At 42.2% G+C, this 20,228-nt stretch overlaps 1 long non-coding RNA gene across 1 annotated transcript in view; it reads right to left on the bottom strand.

Moving 5' to 3' along the window:
• LOC131403200 (uncharacterized) overlaps nucleotides 1-19,866 on the bottom strand; it is a 35,857-nt gene extending 15,991 nt beyond the window's left edge. The window contains exon 1 of the long non-coding RNA XR_009219288.1: nucleotides 19,853-19,866. This is a non-coding gene — a long non-coding RNA (uncharacterized LOC131403200). The remainder of the gene's footprint in view (nucleotides 1-19,852) is intronic.
• Between the last annotated feature and the right edge of the window lie 362 nt (nucleotides 19,867-20,228).

The raw sequence follows: 20,228 nt of genomic DNA, 5'->3' as shown, positions 1-20,228 counted from the left end.
GGTCAAATACCGTATGATCTCACTCATTAAATAGTAGTAATAACAACAACAAACAAACACGTAGAGACAGAGAATGGGTTGGTGGTTACCAGAGGGGAAGGGGGGAGGGAGGAGGGCAAAAGGGATAATTAGGCACGTGTGTGGTGATGGATTGTAATTAGTATTTGGGTGGTGAACATGAGAACTTGATGTAATCCATGCAGAAATAGAAGTATAATGATGTACACCTGAAATTTATACAATGTTATAAGCCAGTGTTACCGCAATAAACAAAAAATAAAATCAAAAAAAAAAAAATGGCAATAAATTAACCATCCCCTCCTCCAAACTCCCAGACACATGTCATCATTATATAATGATGAGAAGCAGAACTCCCCAACCCTGGAATGAGGAAGAGCTACTTTTCCATTTCCCAGAAGCCTCCAGGAGACGAGAATTTGGGAATGGGAGCTGACGGGGTACACCTTCACACTCACTAGGGTAACAATAATCGAAAAAGGTAACAACAAGGTTGGTGAGGATGTGGAGAAATCAGAACCCTCGTATCCTGCTGGTGGGAATGGAAAATGGTGCAGTCACTGTGGAGAACAGTCTGGCAGTTCCTCAAAATGCTAAACATAGAGTTACCACAGGACCTAGCAATTTCACTCCTAGGTATCTACCCAAGAGAAATGAACACACACATCCACAAAGAAACTTGTACGTGAATGTCCATCCATAGCAGCATTATTCATAACAGACCAAAAGTGGAAACCACTCAAATGTCCATCAACTGATAAATGAATAAAGAAAATGTGGTGTGTATATATATATACACACAATGGAATATTATTCACCAATTAAAAAAATGAAGTGCTGACACATGCTACAACATGGATGAACCTTGACTTTAGGCTAAATGAAAGAAGCCAGTCACAAAGGACCACACAGTGTATGACTCCATTTATATAAAATGTCCAGAATAGGCAAATATATAGAGAGAAAATAGATTAGTGGTTGTCAGGGGCTGGGAGGATGAGAAGGGTTGGGAGTGATGGCTAAGGAATGCGGGGTTTCTTTTTGGAGTGATGAAAATGTTCTAAAACTGATTGTGGTGATAATTGCCTAACTCTGTGAATGACTAACTGTATACATTAAATAGGTGGATTGTAGGGTATGTGCATTATACTCAACAAAACTGTTAAAAAAATTGACAGGTGAAATTCCTATCCCCGGGGGTGGCAAATGATGTTAAGGCCCCAGGAGATCAAGAGTTGGCTATGGCTGCCTAGTGAAAATCTGTGCTCAAGAAGACTCTTCTTGGAAATCCAATCGAAGAAAAACTGACTCAGACTCTCAGGGCTTGAGGTCGTTTACTGAATCACTGAACTTTAGCCATAGAAATCACACAGCCCTTTTATAGAGATCTCTTGGTCTTTAAGAACTGAAGTCCACTTCCTGCTTCCCCAAGAATTCATATGAAAGATCCACAACAAAGAGCCTCTCAATTTCGCTACCCCAGGAAGGACAGATACTTTCGTCTGTGTCTAGAAAGAATCTCTGCCATATTCAAGCCCCAAGTGTAATCTAATAAACTCCTTCTCGCCATGGAAATGTCAAATATTTAATAAGAACATCCAGCAAATCTCTTTGAAGTGTCCAAGGATTCAACAGACAGGACTTGATGGAATGAACAAAGGAACATAGCCATGTAAACATTTTACGGATGTTCCAGGAGAAAACAAGAAAGGCAGGGACTCCAGCTGCTCACAAAATCCATCCCCTCTTTCTCCCTGGGCTCACAGCTGGACTATATCTCCCAGCTCCTTGCAGTCAGGGATGGCCGTGTGACTGAGTCCTAGCCAGTGGGATGGGAGTAGAGGTGATGCCTACCACTTCCTGCTGGCCCAGAGACCCTCTTGGGTGTGGTCCTCCATGCTCTTCCTTCCTCGGGCTGACTGGACACAGGTGTAGGATGAGACACTAGAGGGACGGCAGAGCCACGTGATGTGAGAAACCTAGCCTCTGATTGACAGAAGAAAGGCAGGTCCCCTTGCCATCCATCTGAGCACCTGTCCAAGACTGTCATATGGATAAGAAGGAAACTTCCATTGGATTCAGCAATCACACCTTGGGTGATTTTGCTATTTGTTATAGCAGCTTAGCCTATCATAACTAATACATTAATTTTAAGAGCAACATCAAAAGAGCTCAATTTATGGTATGTGAATCCCAAGACACAATTTTAGACTTCATAGGATTCCACCAGCGAGATCATATAGCTCCTCCCCACAAGAACCATTAGTAATTTGATACAATTACGTTATACTTTTTCCCCCTTGATTTCCAATTTCCTGCACTGAAAATGGTGAGATTATAGGTGATTTTAATCCTCATTGTATTTTCATGCATTTTCTAAATTGTTTACAATAATCACAACACCTCTGCAACTAAAACCTTATTAAAATACAACAGAGCTCAAGAACAGACAAACAGATCAATGAAATAGAACAGACAGACCAGTGCCAACCACGGTATACAGGACCCTGAGACATGATAATGATTACATCACCAAGAGTAGCAAAAAATGAACTTATTTTAATAAAAGTATCAGAAAAATTGACTTCTTATATGGAAAAAAATAAAATTAGTTTGCAACTTCCCACAAATTACAAAAACAAATTCCAAACGAGTTCAAGACCCAAACTTGGAAAACAAAATCTTAAAACTGAAGGCAGGGCTTTTTGGCAGTTTCATTAACATCTCCCCAGTGTCTAGAACAGCGTCTGGCATATGGCAAATGCACGAGTAAATGTCTGTTGAATGAATAACCAAAAGAGTAAGACAATAACTCCATAACATCAGTGAAGGAAAGAATTCCTTAAACAAGGACCCAAAAGCACAAACCACAGATAAGAGATGATAACTTGACTACATCCAAGTTAACTATTTTGTGGCAAAGGGATTACAAACAAAATTTTAAAACTACAGAACAAGGGAAGATATTTATAAAACACATGATAAAGTATTATTAATAGCCAGAACATACAAAAAGTTCTTTTTCGCTTCACATTTTATCTCCAGCTTAGTAGAGAGAGAGAACATAACATCTTGGTCAGGATGCAGACATTAGCTAGAGTCTGACCACCTGGTTTTGAATTTCTGGCTCCACTACTTTCCAGCTGTGTGACTTGGAGTATGTTACTTAACCTCTCTGTGCTTCAGTTTCCATAGCTGTAAAGGATGAAGTTCTCAATAAAGAGTATTACCACAACTGTGAGGATAAAATGAGTGAATACGTACAAGAACTTAGTATAATAGTTGGCACATAGAAATCACTCAGTCAATGTTAGCTATTATTATGACAGTCCTGCCTTACTTTTTTTCGTATAACTTATTGCTAGCTAAAATTGTATTATTTATTTGTTTGTCTTCCTCTAACTAGAACATAAGATCCTTAAAACAGTGTTTTCCTTTGTATTCTTAGCACCTAAAACATATAAAAGGTCCTCAATAAATATTTTTTGGAGGAATGAGAAATCAATAAAAAAAATCACTAAGAAAAAGACAAAAAACTGACAGAAGGACGGGCTGAGGATATGAATTAGCGCGTCACAACAGAGGAAACCCTAACAGCCAAAAAAGTTAGGAAAAGACGCTGTACCTCACCAGCAGCAAGGAAAATTAAAATAAAACCACCTAAGATTCGACTTTTTATCCACTGATCTGCCAAACACTTTCAAGTCTGATAATATTGGAAGAATGTGAGGAATGCTCATATACTGCTGGTGACATGTAAACTGATACAACCACTCTGGAGAACAATGTGGCACTGCCGCCGCCGCCACCATCACAGCAGCTAACACTTCAGCGTGCTTACTGTAAGTCGGGCACTGTCTAGGCACCTTACAGATTTCAACCTGGGGCACTGTCTCAACAACTTTGTGAGGTAAGTCCTATTACTACTGCTATTCCCATTTTAGCCACTCAGCAGAGGAAACTGAAATATAAGGAGGTTGAGTACCTTGCTGAAAGTCACATGGCTAATAATGCAGAGCCAGGACCCGAATCCAGCCACTCTGGCTCCAGAATCCACGTAATGACTACGCTGTATTGCCTCTCGCTTATGCGTTTCCACTGGCTGAACATCTTTTTAGATACTTATTGGCAATATTTAGGTCTTCATTCTATTCACGATCTTTGAATATTTTTTATTAGCCTATTTGTGTTTTAATGATTGTAACAGATCTTTGGTACTGTGTGTGTGTGTGTGTGTGTGTGTGTGTGTGTGTGTGTGTGTTCTGTTTGAGATACCAAATCACTTCCCTAGAAGGAATGGCACTACAAGGGAGAAATAAATGAGGAGGTTTTGGTGCAGTTTATGGAAAACAGTAAAGGTGACCCAAAGGTGCATGGCAGTGCCCTGCTGACGGAAGAGAATTCACACCCAAAGCTATGGGAAGTCAGCCAAGGCAGAGTCAGATTCTCCGGATGTACTGGCCACAAGTCCATCCTCAGGCTGGACCCGGGGCACCCATCTTACATGAGCGCATCACGTAGCCACTCAGCTCAGCAATGGATTTCACCTGCAGTTCAAGTTCTTGAAGAAGTCACATGAGTGAGTCTGGTTTTGTCAGCGGCTCATCTATCCTTTCTTCATCCTTTTTCTCCCCAAGTGTAATGCACAAACCAGAGCCAACCTTCCAGCTGTCATCATCTGGCTTCCTCCTGACCTGATCGAAAGTAAGATTTCAGTGGCTTCATGGGTTTGGTAGCGGCATCCCTTTCTCAGCACGCTCCTTCTCCTCTTGGGACTGACGTAGAAAATACCAGAGGTTCTTCAAAGCCACACCACCTCCGGCCAAAGCAGTAAGTCACGGACAAGCCCTTGGAAGGCTCAGAGTCAAAGCTGCCCCCAAAGATTATGGCCAGTGAGGGGCAGAGATCATTACAAACGGCAGCCAAGGGGGCAGGTGGCTGCAGCTACTGAGGCTGAAGCGCTGGGTAGAGGTCACGGTGGGACCAGCCAACAATTTCAATATTTACATGGGTGTTGGCAGCAGAGAGCGGCTGGCTCTGGGCAGTGGCTTCAATCAGCCCGGGATTCAATCCAGGCCTCGCTGGAGTAGAAGAACGTGGATGATGCCCTTTGCCAGCTTCTGGTCTACAGTTTGTTAACCAATCCTCCTTTTTCAGTTATTGGGTTGTTTCCAAGCTTTCAGTCCTTTCAACTCTTGCCATAATCTAAATGTGGGAAAATGTATCCTACCTCATTAGCCTTCTCTTTCCACAATTATTTCATTATTACCAATTTTCACGCCTACTTCCCATAAAACCCAATTCTGATAAGAGTTAATATTAAATTTTAATAAAACTTGATCAATACTCATTGGCCAGAAACTAGTCTAGTGTGAATTTTAGTTTGTGAAGTAAGACCTGTCATTGCAGATAGCCCAAGATCAGAATAAAAGAGGAAATATTTAAAAGGCAAAACAAAATTTGTTAATATATCTTCAAGATCATTACATATAATTGAAAGACTAAATGTAAATTGTTCAGCTATTCAACAAACACATTTCCTAAAGGCTTAATTCTTTGCCTCTTAGGTAAAATTGTTCTGAAAGATGAAATGATGCACAAGAAGAAAAATTAAATTTTTAAAAAAGGCTTGAGAGAGTTGGCAGAGTATATCCTTTAAGATACTCCAAATCAGTGAAAAATTACCCTATTTCCTACAGCCTTTTGTCACCCATGCTCACAAATGTTTTCCTGATAAAATAAGAGACATACAGTAGCTCCTACTCATATGTTTTTTCTCATTTCTAGGTCTTTCAGAGTTTACTAAAGGCAGATAGTTAACAAGTCAAAAACAAATCATTTTTCTGGCTGAGATTCATTTCAATATTGTATTAGCAATTCAGTATTGGATTTATCATTGTATTTAATCATATTAATATGTGTCAGTAAAGTTAACAATTTGATGTACTTTTCAAATTATATTCCTATTTCTGAATTCCCTTGCATATCAAATTTTCCGTTTTCACTTCTCTTTTCTATATCCCGATGCTGATCATGGACCTAGTCAATTCTTTCATTAAAGGAATGTTCCATATTTAGATGAAATCCTTGTAGTTACAGCACGTGGCAAAATATGCTCTTCTCACCCAGAAAAATCTGGTGAAGAAGTAAGGGCTGAGATCTCATGGTGTGGAAGGAAATCTGCCATCTCAGGCAGTTACATCTGGGAGGAGGGGCAATGAGGCTACAACAGCAATAAGGTAATCAAGCGTCAATTCCTAGTCAGGACAGAGCTGTGGCGGACGCGGGTTAAGAGACTCCGGGAGACTGATGGCTCAGAAGGAGTAGAAAAAAGAATAGAGAAAACGTGACAGCTCGATCCAAGGGAGAAGGGCTGAGAGATGAGTCTGTGACATGTGACCAAGAGCAAAGGCCAGAAGCGAGACAGACAGAAAACAGGATTGCAATGGACGTAGTCAAGGGTCAGGGGCCAAGGTGAGGCTGTGCAGGGGCACCTGTCACCGGGAATCACCAAGGTGAACTGGACTTCTCACACAGAAGGATACGAGCTCCCAAATCCAGAAGGGAGCTAAAGGTCATGGTCCACTTTGGGGTGCTAGAGGAAAGAGACAAGGACATTTTTTAAAAGCTCAGAAACACCCTAGAGCTCAGAGAAATTGTCTAAAAGGAAAGGAACAAGTGGTGGTGCCGAGAAAGAACGGCTTCAATCTGGGACAAGCCAGGAGAGGAGGCAGGACTGGGGTCTCTTTTTTTTGCCAAAATTTCTCTTTTCCCCTTACCCTTGGGCTGTGATAGCAGAAAGTTAATGCGAGGAGCCCACTGGGGCCTGATGGGCGCCTAGGGCACAGGTCTATGGTCCCACTATCCCTGAGGGTAGGGACCGGGCCCAGGATAAGGTGTATACTTGCTAAATCATAAGACTTGGAGAGCCAAACTCTTCAATTTCCCGATGAAGATACTCACATCCAGAGAAGTGAACTGACTATTCCAAAATCAAACTGAGAGTCAGTGTCAGAAGTTTCTTGATTCCTGGTTTAATACCCATTTCGACACACCACACTGCCTCCCTAAAACTGGTTAGCTAAGAAAGATTTTAAAATATTCATTAAAAAATATTCTGGAGAAGTAATATATATACAAGGATATTAATTTCAGCACAAAACATTGGAAACAGCCTTAGGATCCATTAACAGGCACAGATTAAATGAATAGCAGCACATCCATTCAATGACATGACATACAGCCTTTAACAAACGAGGTTGGTCCACGTGTTCTGATACATATAATGATTTCCAAAATACACTGTAAAGTGAAAAATGCAGGTACAGCAATGGTGTGGCATGCTACCGTGTGCACTGAATGCATGTGCAGGCACATGCATGCCCGTGTACGCGCACACTTATCCTTGTATACGTCTGGAACACCAGCAGAAGGACACGGCAAGAACTAGCAACAGTAGCTGCTTATGGGAAGCGAAACTCAGTGCTGGAGAATGAGACTTGTCACTGGATGCCCTCTGGTGCCTTTTGAATTTTGTACCATATGCTCCTACTACCTACTTGAAAAATAATAATTAAGAAAATAATGCTGTCTACAAAGACAAAGCTAACATACAGGTGTTATATTAGTCAGCGTACAGGTCAAACTGTGTGGGGTAGAGGCTCAATAACAGCAGCATCGAAACACAGGAGCTCACTTCTTTCCCTCCGGCTGTCAGCTCCCCACGTGGGAGTTCTGCTGGAAAAAGACAGGCCAGCCTCCCTCTGCGTTGTTCTCGGCCATCCCTAGGGTGTCTGCTGGCTTTACCTGGTCCCAGGTGACTTCCCCTGACATGCACATCCCGGCAGTGGGAGGGAAGAGAAAGACACTCAAGTGCCAAGAAAAAACGGTGTTGCTTTGGAAGGAGGGGTCCAACAATAGGGCGCTAAACAGATGATGGTGCCATACACGGAGCCGCACACTGGACTAGCCAGCCATCTCACAGGACTCAGGGGAAGGCTGTGCAATGCCCCAGAAGGTCTTCCTGGTATATCAAATGACAAACAGGAATTTCCAGGACAATAGAAGTAGTATATTTGCATTTTTATAAATATATATGAATAGAAAAAGGTATATATGAATATACCAAGGCATTGTCTTTTTGCTTGATGATACATTCTAATGTTCTATATTAAAAAAAAATGATGTGCTTTTGCAAAAAGAACTTATTTTTTTATTTTTGATTTATTTTTCTCTTTTGGGGGGAGGGGAAGAGGAGGCAAGACAGAGAAGAACAAGAATTTTTTTAAAAACTTCATTTGGAAAAACAAAAAGAACGCTGCTTCCACTAGTTCCTTCTTTGGTTTCTTTAAAATGTTAATAAATACCCAAAGGGTAGTGAAGAACAAGTATCCTTCCACTCCAAAAAAAAAAAAAAAAACACAAATGAAGAAACTATGGGAAATTATCCTATTAACTGAGTCGTCATCTTTCTCTGGGAAAGTGCTATATGAACTTGAACACTGAGAGAACAAGCCGTGGGAATAAAGGAGCCCATATTTCGCGTGTGTGTGTGTGTATGTGTGTATGTTTCAGCCAGTAACAGAAGCACCAACGTGCTAACAAAACAGAAACTGTAAAGTTAAAATCCCAACTCAGTTTGAGACCCCCAGCGAGTGACTGTGTGCTGGGTTTTCTCCTGTGGCTGGGAGAAAGCACTTCTGGCCTCAAGCGCTAAATAGGTGGGCTGTCGAGCTGGGTACCAGCATGCTAAGTGGATTCCTCCAGCAGCACTCTCATCCAGAGATGCACAATACCAGATTCCTGCACCCATTCTGGGAAACTGACTCTGCGGACGCCTGAACCATGGCAGTGCTCGGGGGCTGGGGGGCACCAGGGAAAGGATGCTGATATGTATGAGGCTACAGTGGGGCAGCTATAGAACTTGAACCGGAAAGGAGATGAGACAGCCATGAAAGAAATGTAAAAGAAAAAAATCTTATTGCAAATTATATTGATGCTATCATTAGAAGTCCTTTAAGAAACCTAAAGAGAAACTCAAAAGGGTTCTCTATAATCAAATTGCAATATTTTTTTAAACAAGGGAATATATGGATTTATTTACTTTTTTTTATGTATATCAAAGAATAGGATGATTAAGCAAGGAAGAGTCAGAGACTGGGGAAAACATATTTCTTAAAAAATATGGCCATTCTATTATTTCAGGGCTGCTGAGCCTAACAGAATACCAGGCCTCCTCTGAATTTCATAGTCCGTAGCAAGTCAATTTTGGGTCATCCCATCCATTTTAAATGTATGAAAGAACCATATAAGACATACAAGGGGGACAGAAGGAAAAATATTTTGGAATATATAAATGTTTATTAATATCAGCAGCAATATCAAACTTAAAATTTCTTAAATATGTAAATGCCAACTCCCACTGTATTTCTTTTTTTTAAATTGAGATATAATTGACATATAACATTATATCAGTTTCAGGTATACAACATAATTACTTGATATATGTATATACTGCTAAATGATCACCACAATAAGTCTAGTTAACATCCATCACCACACAGTTACAAATTTTTTTTCCTGTGATGACAACGTCTAAAATCTATTCTCTTAGCAACTTTCAAATACGCAACACAATATTATTAACTATAGTCACCATGCTGTACAGTACATCCCCAGGACTTATTTATTTTATAACTGATTTATTTACTTTTAAATTCATTGACATTTAGTGTTCCCATTACACTGGTGAATTTTGGCTGCAGAGGCACTCGAGTTGGTAATGTATGACATACGGGGAGATAAGCTTGAAACATTACCAAACTAATTACTCTTTATTTATTTATGGTCCATGAGACCACGCAGATTAGTGCAAAGGCAAGAGTTTAGAGTCAGACAGCGAAAGGCCCAAGACCTAAGTCTGTATCTGAGATGCAGCCCCGGCAAGTTATTTCAACTTGGATAAGCCTCAGTCTCCTTCAAAAAATTAGCTATTATTTTACAGAACTGAGAGCCCAGAAATAAACCCACACATCTATCGACAGCTAGTTTTTGACAATGGAGGCAAGAACATACAACAGAGAAAGGAAAGGGTGTCCAATAAATGATGTTGGGAAAACTGGACAGCCACAAGCAAAAGAATGAAAGTAGACTATTATCTTAATCCATACCCAAAAATTAACTCAAAATAGATTAAAGACTTGAATGTAAGACCTGAAACCATAAAACGCCTAGAAGAAAACATAGGCAGTACACTCTTTGACCTCTGTCTTAGCAGTATCTTTTTGAATACCATGTCTCCTCAAGCAAGGGAAACAAAAGAAAAAATAAACAAATGGGACTACATCAGACTAAAAAGCTTCCGCACAGCAAAGGAAACCATCAACAAAATGAACAGACAACCTACCAAGTGGGAGAAGATATTGGCAGATCATACATCCAATAAGGAGTTAATATTCAAAATATACAAGGGACTCATACAACTCAACAACAAAAAAACAAACAACCCGATTAAAAAATGGGCAGAGGATATGAACAGACATTTTTCCAAAGAAGATATACAGATGGCCAACAGGCACATGAAAAGAAGTTCAACAACACTAATTATTAGGGAAATGCAAATCAAAACCACAATGAGATATCACCTAATGCCCATCAAAATGGCTATTATTAAAAAGATGACAAGAAATAACAAGAGTTGGAGACGATGTGGAGAAAAGGGAACCCTCACACACTGCTGATGGAGTGCAAACTGGTGCAGATACTATGGAAAACAGTATGGAGATTCCTCAAAAAAATAAAAATAGACCTATCATATGATCCAGCTATTCCACTTCTGGGTATTTATCCAAAGAAGAGGAAAACACTAATTCGAAAAGATATTTGCACCCCTATGTTCATTGCTGCATTATTCACAATAGCAAAGCCTTGGAAACAACCTAAGGGCCCATCAACAGATGAACGGATAAAGAAGATGTGGTACATACATACAATGGAATACTACTCAGCCATAAAAAAGATGAAATCTTGCCATTTGGGACAACGTGGTTGGACCTTGAGGGTATTATGCCAAGTGAAATAAGTCAGACAGAGAAAGCCAAATGCCGTATGATTTCACTCCTATGTGGAAGATAAAACACCAACAACACACACACAGATACAGAGAACAGACTGGTGGTTACCAGAGTGGAAGGGGTTGGGGGACGGCAAAAGGCGTACATGGGCACATGTATACGGTGGGATGGCAGCTAGACTTTTGGTGGTGAACACGATGTAGTCTATACAGAAGTTGAAATACAATGATGTACACCTGAAATTTATATAATGTTATAAACCAATGTGACCTCAATAAAAAATAAATTAAAAACAAAATAATAAATAAATAAACCTGAATAAGCCTCAGTCTCCTTCAGAAAATTAACTATTATTTTACCATGTTGGGTCCTATACAGCATAGAACACAACTAAGAAATCTACAACCCAAATCCTTTCAATGAGAATTGGAAAAAAAAAAAAAACATCTTTCACATATTCCTAATGCACATAGGGGAAAATTTTTTAAATTAGAAGTTAATTTGTCAATGGAGATTAAGAACCACTAGAATCCTGGTGGCCCAGGTTCGGATCCCGGGTGCGCACCGACGCACTGCTTCTCCGGCCATGCTGAGGCCGCGTCCCACATACAGCAACTAGAAGGATGTGCAACTATGACATACAACTATCTACTGGGGCTTTGGGGGGAAAATAAATAAATAAATAAAATTAAAAAAAAAACAACAACACTGGAATCCATTCAACAAATCTTTATTAAGCTACCAACTGTGCAATGTACCAGATATTGCAAGGATTGGAGGCTGCAAATGTGGTCTCTGCTCTCACAGTCTACCTGTGAGCAAACAGGTAGGCACACGTCCATCTTCTGCAGGCGTGTTTGGAGATGCCAGCCTTGTTCACTATCTTTCTCTGAAAACTATTTTGATCACAGACCTCAGTAAAGGTGTGACCCTAAGTGGCCATGTTGTACCCCACGACAATCCCCTCTTTCCACCTTCCCACCTTCTGCCCCAGCTGACTGGACCCAAGCCTTGCTGGCCAGAAACCAGCAGACGGTGAGATCCTGTCTGGAAAATCCAAACTAAGAAACAGAAACTAAGAAACTGACAGAAGGCGGGAGCAAGGGAGGGAAGGCTAGAGAGACAGACAGACCTTATGCTTCTCACCTTCTGGTCCCCAATGCTAATAAAGCTCATTCACACTTGATTTTGTGATAAGCTACTGTATGTTTAAAATAAAACCCTCCTTTATTGGAACCAGTTTGTAGAAGATGTTACACACACACATTAAACAACAGACACAAAGAACTCTGTTACCTACTTACCAGCCACGTGACCCTGGACAAGCCACTTATCTCTATGAGCCACAGCTTCCTTCGCAGTAAACAAAGGTCTGCCTGAGAAGACAAGTGGGGAGATGGGGGGGCGGGGTGACTGGTGGAAAGGTGCCAGGTGAAGGATACGTTCAGTAAGGGCTACGGGCCTTTGACCGGGGTTATCACCCTGGGTTATAATGACCACGGGAGGCCTCATGAAAGAAAAGGCCCTCGGAGCTGGACCTTGAATTTGGAGAAGAGGTGGAGGTGGGCCGACGAAGAGACCACTCTCAGAGGGAGAAAGGACTCCCAAGAACGTTGCAGGCAGCTGAGGCCTACGGAGGGCACGGACTGTAATAAATCCTTTTAGTGACCAGTGATGTCTGACATTGAATCTGAAGTTGTTTTCTGCCCTATGCGATGATCAAAGAGATGAAAGACAGCTAACTGTATTCCACCCAGGGCCAAATGTCTAAGGAGAAATGCTAAAGGACCCAACGTGTTAGGAAATAGTGATGGGGGAGCTGGTGGCAGGACCACGAAAACCTCAGCTCCCAAGACACCCCATCAATACGTATGAGCTTGGGCCACTGTGTTTAGATATTGAAGAGAGTGATCCCAGGAGGTCAAGGATGTGGAAACCCTTGGGTTATAGAAAGATGGGAAGAAAATCCTACAAGCTGCTAGACTACAAACAAGTCAAAACAAAGAAAAAGAAGATGGTTACCTATAAAAGAAAGAGAAGCAGATTGGCAGAGAAACAACATCTGTACCACTAAATGCTAGAAGAAATAAAACAGTGTTTATGGAGTTTGAAGGAAAATAACTGTTATCAGAGAATTACACGCACACCCAGACTATGGTTTATGCATGAGGCCAAAAGAAAGGCAGCTTCAGACATAAAAAAATTCAGAAAAAATATCATCTGCATGCGCTAATAAAAATATTAAATGAGGGGCTGGCCCAGCGGCATTGTGGTTGAGTGCGGTGCACTCCGCTTCAGCAGCCTGGGGTTCATAGGTATGGACCCCGGGCACAGACCTACACCACTCATCAAGCCATGCTGTGGTGGCATCCCACTGTTATGAGAGGTTCGGGGATTCGATCGGAGATGTAAAAGACACTTTCCACTCCAAACAAATGGACTGAAGGTATATTTTATTATATAGAGGATAGTAAAGGCGATAGTCTGCAAACAGATCCAAATAGGTCAAATATTAAGAGGGAAAAAACATCAGCCCGACTGGAAAGGGAAAACACCCACATCGGCTGAAGAGAAATGACACAAATCAACCAGAAAGAGAAACACCAGGTTAACTGAAAAGAGAACACACCAAATCAATTACTTCATATTAAATCAATTACTTCACATCAAATCAGTTACTCACAACATCCACGCCCCACTGCCGGGAGAGCTCTGTCAATCGACGCGGCTGGGCAAGGATCACACGTCCTGGGCAAGGTGTCCCTTCCACAGGTGAAACTCTCACCGGGGCTCAGTTTCCAGCAGTTTTTATACCATCAGTAATTTTCAGAGTAAGCAATTACAGAGTTTGCAGAGCAAGCATTTAGTGTTTCCATGCACAAATGGTTATCAGTGGCGTACGTGCACTGAGCCCCCTGGCTAACGTCCCAGCCCAGTAGTTGTGTACGTGCATTGTTCTCTTTGGTTATCATCTCAGCCCGGCACAGATGGCCAGTCCATTCCGGGCTACAACGCTCCAAGAGCCTTGAAATGTTACAACTTGCAACTCTCTCGGTGGGAGAAGGGCCAGTTCCCACCACGCAGAAAGCAGCTTTGTATTTCTTTTTGTGCTGGTGGCTGTAGGTCAATGGAGCGGCCAAACATGGCTGTACTCATGTCAAGACACCCACATACAAAATAGAGGAAAACTGGCACAGATGTTAGCTCAGGGCCAATCTTCCTCACCAGGAAAAAAAAAATTAAATGAGAAAGTACCCAAAGAAGAAAAGCAGAGGGTGTAATTTATACGGAATAGTGGTAATCAATAAAGACAGTCAAGTGTCAGAAAAGTAAAGTCTAAGACGTTTTTGATACTATGGATGTCAATATAATGTAATAGTTAAGAAAAAAAAGTTTTAACAAGGGCAAAAATAAAGAAGCCACATGGAATTAAAATTCCAGATTATTTCAACAAAACCTATGAAATGTAAAGGAAGGAGAAGTCAAAACATCCAACACATTTTGTCTTGTTTGGTAGTAGAATATTTTGGAAAATGGTTAATTTTTGACATTGATAGAGAAATACAGAGAAAAGCACCCGTGTTCAAAATTTTTAAATAGTTCCCAGAAGAAGAAAAGAAGGATACAGAGCCTCCAAACTACTAAAGAAAAAAAAAAGGAAAAATGAAAACTTGACATATTCTGCAAATCACAAGGAAAGAATAAGGAAATACTTTGAGTACCACGAAAGCTTATAAAATTCAAAGGCAGGATATGATCTGTGCTGTCCAATATAATAGCCACTACCCACCCTGGGCTACTTAAATTTAAATTAATTAAAATTAAACAGGGCCAGCCCGGTGGCTTAGCGGTTAAGTGCGCGCGCTCCGCTACTGGCGGCCCGGGTTCGGATCCCAGGCGCGCACTGACGCACTGCTTCTCCCGCCATGCTGAGGCCGCATCCCACATACAGCAACTAGCAGGATGTGCAACTATGACATACAACTATCTATTGGGGCTTTGGGGAAAAAAAAAAGGAGGTGGATTGGCAATAGATGTTAGCTCAGAGATGGTCTTCCTCAGCAAAAAGAGGAGGATTAGCACGGATGTTAGCTCAGGGCTGATCTCCCTCACAAAAAAAATAAATAAATAAAAATTAAATTTAATTTAATTTAATTTAAAATCCAGTTCCTTAGTCACACTAGCCACATTTCAAGGGTCTATCGACCTCCATATTGGACATTTCCATCATGGCAAAAACTTCTAGCAGACAAAACTAATAGTCAGTGAAAAATATAAGATAACAAATGAGTCCATGTTAAGTATGATCCTATTTATGTTAGATATACACTTCTATATATATATATATATATATAAATGTGACCAGATTAAACTGTCAATGGTGGTTTCTCTAAGAAATAAGATGACCAGGGGGTTCTCACTCTCTATACACTTTATTGCTTACATTTTTAATAAGCATATTTTATTCTTATAATGAGTAAAAGTCATTGACATATTTTCAAATGGAATAACAAACCAATCAACCAACCTCCTTCTTGAACTTGGTACAGAACTTGGTTCCAGTCCCTGAACTAACCAAGTAACTGACTTCAACTTGTATATATTTTACTGTGTACACTTGTATTAATCAACAATTTCAAGATGGCACTGTCTGTGTCCCGTACTTAGAAATTTTCTATAGTTTCGCCAAGCTCTGGAAAAAGTTTGTTCCGGGCCCCAGGGCGATATCACCATTTCAGATGAAAGTCTGAGCAGACATTTGATAATTTCAAACTGTATTTCTTGAACTGAGAAGGTTGCTTGGGCAGAAGCTGTGAACACACCATTCCATTTAGATTTATATAGTTGATAGATCAAACTTCAGAAAGGGCAGCTTTGAATTATCCCTTAAATTTTCCATGACAAGAAAAATCTATTGAGAGTTATGGCAATTTTTTGCATCTCCCCACCGATTCCACACAGTTGATTAAGAAGTTCCCACAGGGGCCGGCCCTGTGGCTTGGCAGTTGAGTGCGCGTGCTCGGCTGCTGGCGACCCAGGTTCAGATCCCGGGTGCGCACCGACGCACCGCTTGTCCGGTCATGCTGAAGCTGCGTCCCACATACAGCAACTAGAAGGATGTGCAGCTATGACATACAACTATCTACTGGGGCTTTGGGGGAAAAAAATAAAATTAAAAAAAAAAAAAGTTCCCACAGCCAATCTCAACAATACACAGATCAAGTCAGAAGCAACAACATACCACACAGAGAATAACTTCACTTTTTTTTCCTAAATTGGGGGTGAGAGAAGAGAGGTTATGTTCTTTGTTAACAGAATTCCAAAGTTTTAATTTTGCCAAATACCAGATCTTTAATTTTTCTAAGAAAAAAAATTATATTAAAAATATCTACTGAAACTACTTCATATCTACCCCAGGGAATAACTTAGTGATTTATCTGCCAACAAAAGCATATTCATATATGCTTATTTTATCCCCTATATAAATATTCTTGGTGGCTGCCTCCTATTCCACCATAGTGAATATGGAAGATAAAAGCTCTCAGAGGAAAGGAGATGAACAACATCAATTTGTCTAGGAAACATGCATTCTGAAAGTCAGTGTTGGTAAAGCAAGGAGAGAGATTTGATTTTGTTGCCAACTTGAACACTAATTTTATTTGGGGCCAGCTGTGTGACCCTGTTTCCAACACTGGACAATAACTATGCTTAATGTGCGATGATAGGCTGAGTAAGAGATGATGACCACTACCCATGTACTGCACAAAGGGAAAAGGTGCATATCAATGGGGCAAGGATAAGAAGATAGTTAAAATTAATTTTTATCTACGTAGAAAGTCTTTGCTAAGAAAATAACAGTATAAACAAGATTATCTTAGAACTTTTAATTAGCTTGAAAGTTTTCAAGATCCTTCAAGCTTTTTACAAAGACCTACTTACTTCTCCCAAATGTAAATCAAGTGTTAAAGCAAGTTATTTAAAGAATCTTTCTGGGTAATCCTCTATTACTCTAGCTCTAATTGCTGCGTATTGTTTGAAGATAATAAAACTACACTGCTTTGAATATAGTTTCACTCAGTAAAAGGGACAATCCTTCTCCTCCCTCATGTTTTTTGGAATTATGAAATTTTTGTAGTGGTATGCCACTTGTCAACCAAAAAGCTAGACAAAGAGCACATTTTCCATGAAAAATGAGATATAAAGATAGCAAGATGCAAGTATTCTATCATACTTAAGCCATTGCTTTTAATTAAACATAAAAGCCACTGCTTTTAATTGAACATAAATATTTCATTCATGGTTTTTCAGCATTATCCACAAAATGAAATACTCTTCTTAGCCCATAAAGAAAATTCTATGAAAATGAAAGAAAAACCTACACAGTAATAGTCACATTTTGGGGCAAAATCATCTAATTGGGTATTTTGTTTTTATCTGAGGCCGTAGTTTTAACTTCATATGTCTAAAATAACTAGTAAATACATTATACTCAATTACGGGGGTAAATTAATTCCTTCAGGCCACAAGGGTACTATTTAGTAAATTATTGCTTTATGCACTGACCAATACCTAGTGGCTTCAAAGCGATAATTCACCTTTAAAAGGTAAAGTGTTCACCTACTCATTCCTCCAAAGGCTCATTATTTGTCAATTCATTTAAATTGGTGGAGACGAAGAGGCCAAGCATAGAAAAGAGGAGTCTTTCAAATTTTTAACATTTACAAACTTGAGCTATTTAAGAAAAAAAAAATCTAGGTTTCTACTGAGCCATACCATCAGTACACGAGCCAAATGAAACACAATCACCCCCAAATTTGGCGCACATCATCTAAATCCAAATCCAAAAAAGTAGTCCCACAAGCGCAGCAACTTGGATTTTGACTAATCTCCTTACATTTTAACAGACTACAATAAATCCATTATATCCACCTCTTCCCACTAGGAGCTGTTATCATGTTTCTGCTCTTGGTTATAACATTTCAGTCCCCTGGGCGTCTCTAAATGTTGAGTAACTGTGCTAACATATAATTAATGTGCTGATGCACAAAACTGAAGGCCTCTGAAGAGCGCATGGAGATGCCTTTGGGTGCTAATCTGGGAAGTTCACACAGCCCACGGGCTCCTGGGGACAGGCCCGGATCAATGGACCCAGAGATGAGTAATTCTTTGTACCATAGACATTCTTGACTGTGTAAGCAAAGAAGTACTAATGAAATCTTCAAAAGAACGAAGAACGATCAACAGAAATTACAGTGGAGAAGAGAAAAGTCCAGGGTCTCGTCAGAAAGATAATGGACAGATGCTGAAATTATCTGGGTAATCCATCATATTTGCATCTGGGTCCATTTCTGGCACTGGTGCTATTGTTTCAAAAACATATCTATATTTAGCTACCTATCACAGGCAAATTTCTATCACTGCATAAACAGAACTTAGGCTCAGATTTCTGTAGAATCTCCTTTCCTCCGTTTTCAAAAAATATTCTAGACTTGAATTATAACATTCGGTACTTGAAGCTGCCACTAAAGTACGTATTCACTGCAAAAATAAAAAAAGCAGTTCGCAAATGCGAGATACATTTAGTCAGCTTTTTTCTTGATCTCTTTTAATATTTTATAACACGTTAAGGCTCAGTAAAAGTTCCTTTCTTAGACAAAGCTTCAAACAGATGTTAGAATGCAAACGCTTTACGCTTTAAATCATCAATCACTTAAAGAATTCTCTCCATGAACTGAATAAATAAGCCATCTGCGACTAAGGCCTCCCTATCATGTGTTTAAGCTGACCCACTTCATCAGTCACCATGGTTTGCAAAATCTCACCTCTAAGGGGCAGCATTAAGTGCTCCGTGCCAGCGCATAGTTAGAATCCAACAGGGCGAAAGGATAATGTAAAGACCTCTCTTTATTTAACATGACCCCCCTGCCTCTAAGAACAGAACTTCAATACCACCCTTAACCGGAAGCAATCTTTTCTCCAACAGGAGGGCAAATCAAGTCTGCGAGGGAGAAAGGGAGCCGGTGAATGGAGTCAGAAACCCGATCAGGTGTTAAAACGCACGGTGTACCTGGCTTTGGAGACCGAACACCAGTTTTGCAAGCAGGATCTGGACAGGTCTGCGGGAACTGCCCCCACGACAGAGCCTAAAGCAGCGGATCGGACCTGCCCTAGAAGGCTCTGCAGTCACCTCGGCGGTGGCAATCCTGCGCAGCCCCGGGAGCGGCCGGTCAGCAGCGCCGAAACGAGCGGGGACAGATACCAAGCCACTCCCCACCATGGGCTCTTCTTTTTTCTGGTGGCGGCGGCGGCTGGGGGAGGGGTGGGAGGGTCTGGAGGGACTTAAGGAGAGGATGACAAGGAGCAGAGAGAAGGACGACTTGCCACCACCGCGGCCGCCACAAAGGGAAGGGCGACGCGCCCCCGCTCGGTCCCACTGAGTCACACGCCGGCCAGGGCAGCGCGGCGCACCCGCGGGCTGGGCGGGCGGGCGGCGGGGATGGGCGAGGGCCAGCCGGCCGCGCGGCAGGTGACAGCGGCGTCGCCTGTCCCCGCACCTCCCCGCCCACCCCGGGGCCTCGCTGCACCGCGCCGCTCCACCCGGGAGCTGCGCGACCCGGACCTCCCCACGGTCTCGGGGCCGGACGAACCCCACGCGGGGCTGCCCGCCCGCGCCCCGAACCCAGCGCCCGAGCGGAGCCCGAGATGCGCGCGGTCCCCGCAGCCCCGTCGCGCCCCGTGGCGCCCGCGCGCCGCGCGCCTACCCCTTGGCGTGCTCGGTCTCCTCCTCATTGTCCCCGTCTATCCCGCACGTGTCCTGGTCGTCCAGCTCCAGGCTCTGCTGGCTGGCCGCAGACTCGCTGTCCCCGCCATCGCGGCGGCGCGGACCCGGAGGCGGCGCTCGGCCCGGGCGTGGGGCCGGCGAGGCGGCGGCGGCGGCGCGAGCAGCTCCCTCTAGTGCCGCCCGCCGTCTCCTCGGAGCCCGGAGCCCGGGGCGCCGCGCCCCGCCCGCCCCGCCCGGCCTGGGCCCGCCCACCGCGATCGGGGCGGGGGCGGGGGCGGGGGCGGGGGGGGCGGCCGCGCATCCCCGATCGCCCGGGGGTGGGGGCGCGGGTGGCAGTCCGGGGTGGTCTCGAGCTG

The sequence above is a fragment of the Diceros bicornis genome, unplaced genomic scaffold (assembly GCF_020826845.1).
Source record: "Diceros bicornis minor isolate mBicDic1 unplaced genomic scaffold, mDicBic1.mat.cur scaffold_55_ctg1, whole genome shotgun sequence".
Taxonomy (NCBI): Eukaryota; Metazoa; Chordata; class Mammalia; order Perissodactyla; family Rhinocerotidae; genus Diceros; species Diceros bicornis.
This window is presented reverse-complemented; position numbering and strand designations above follow the sequence as displayed.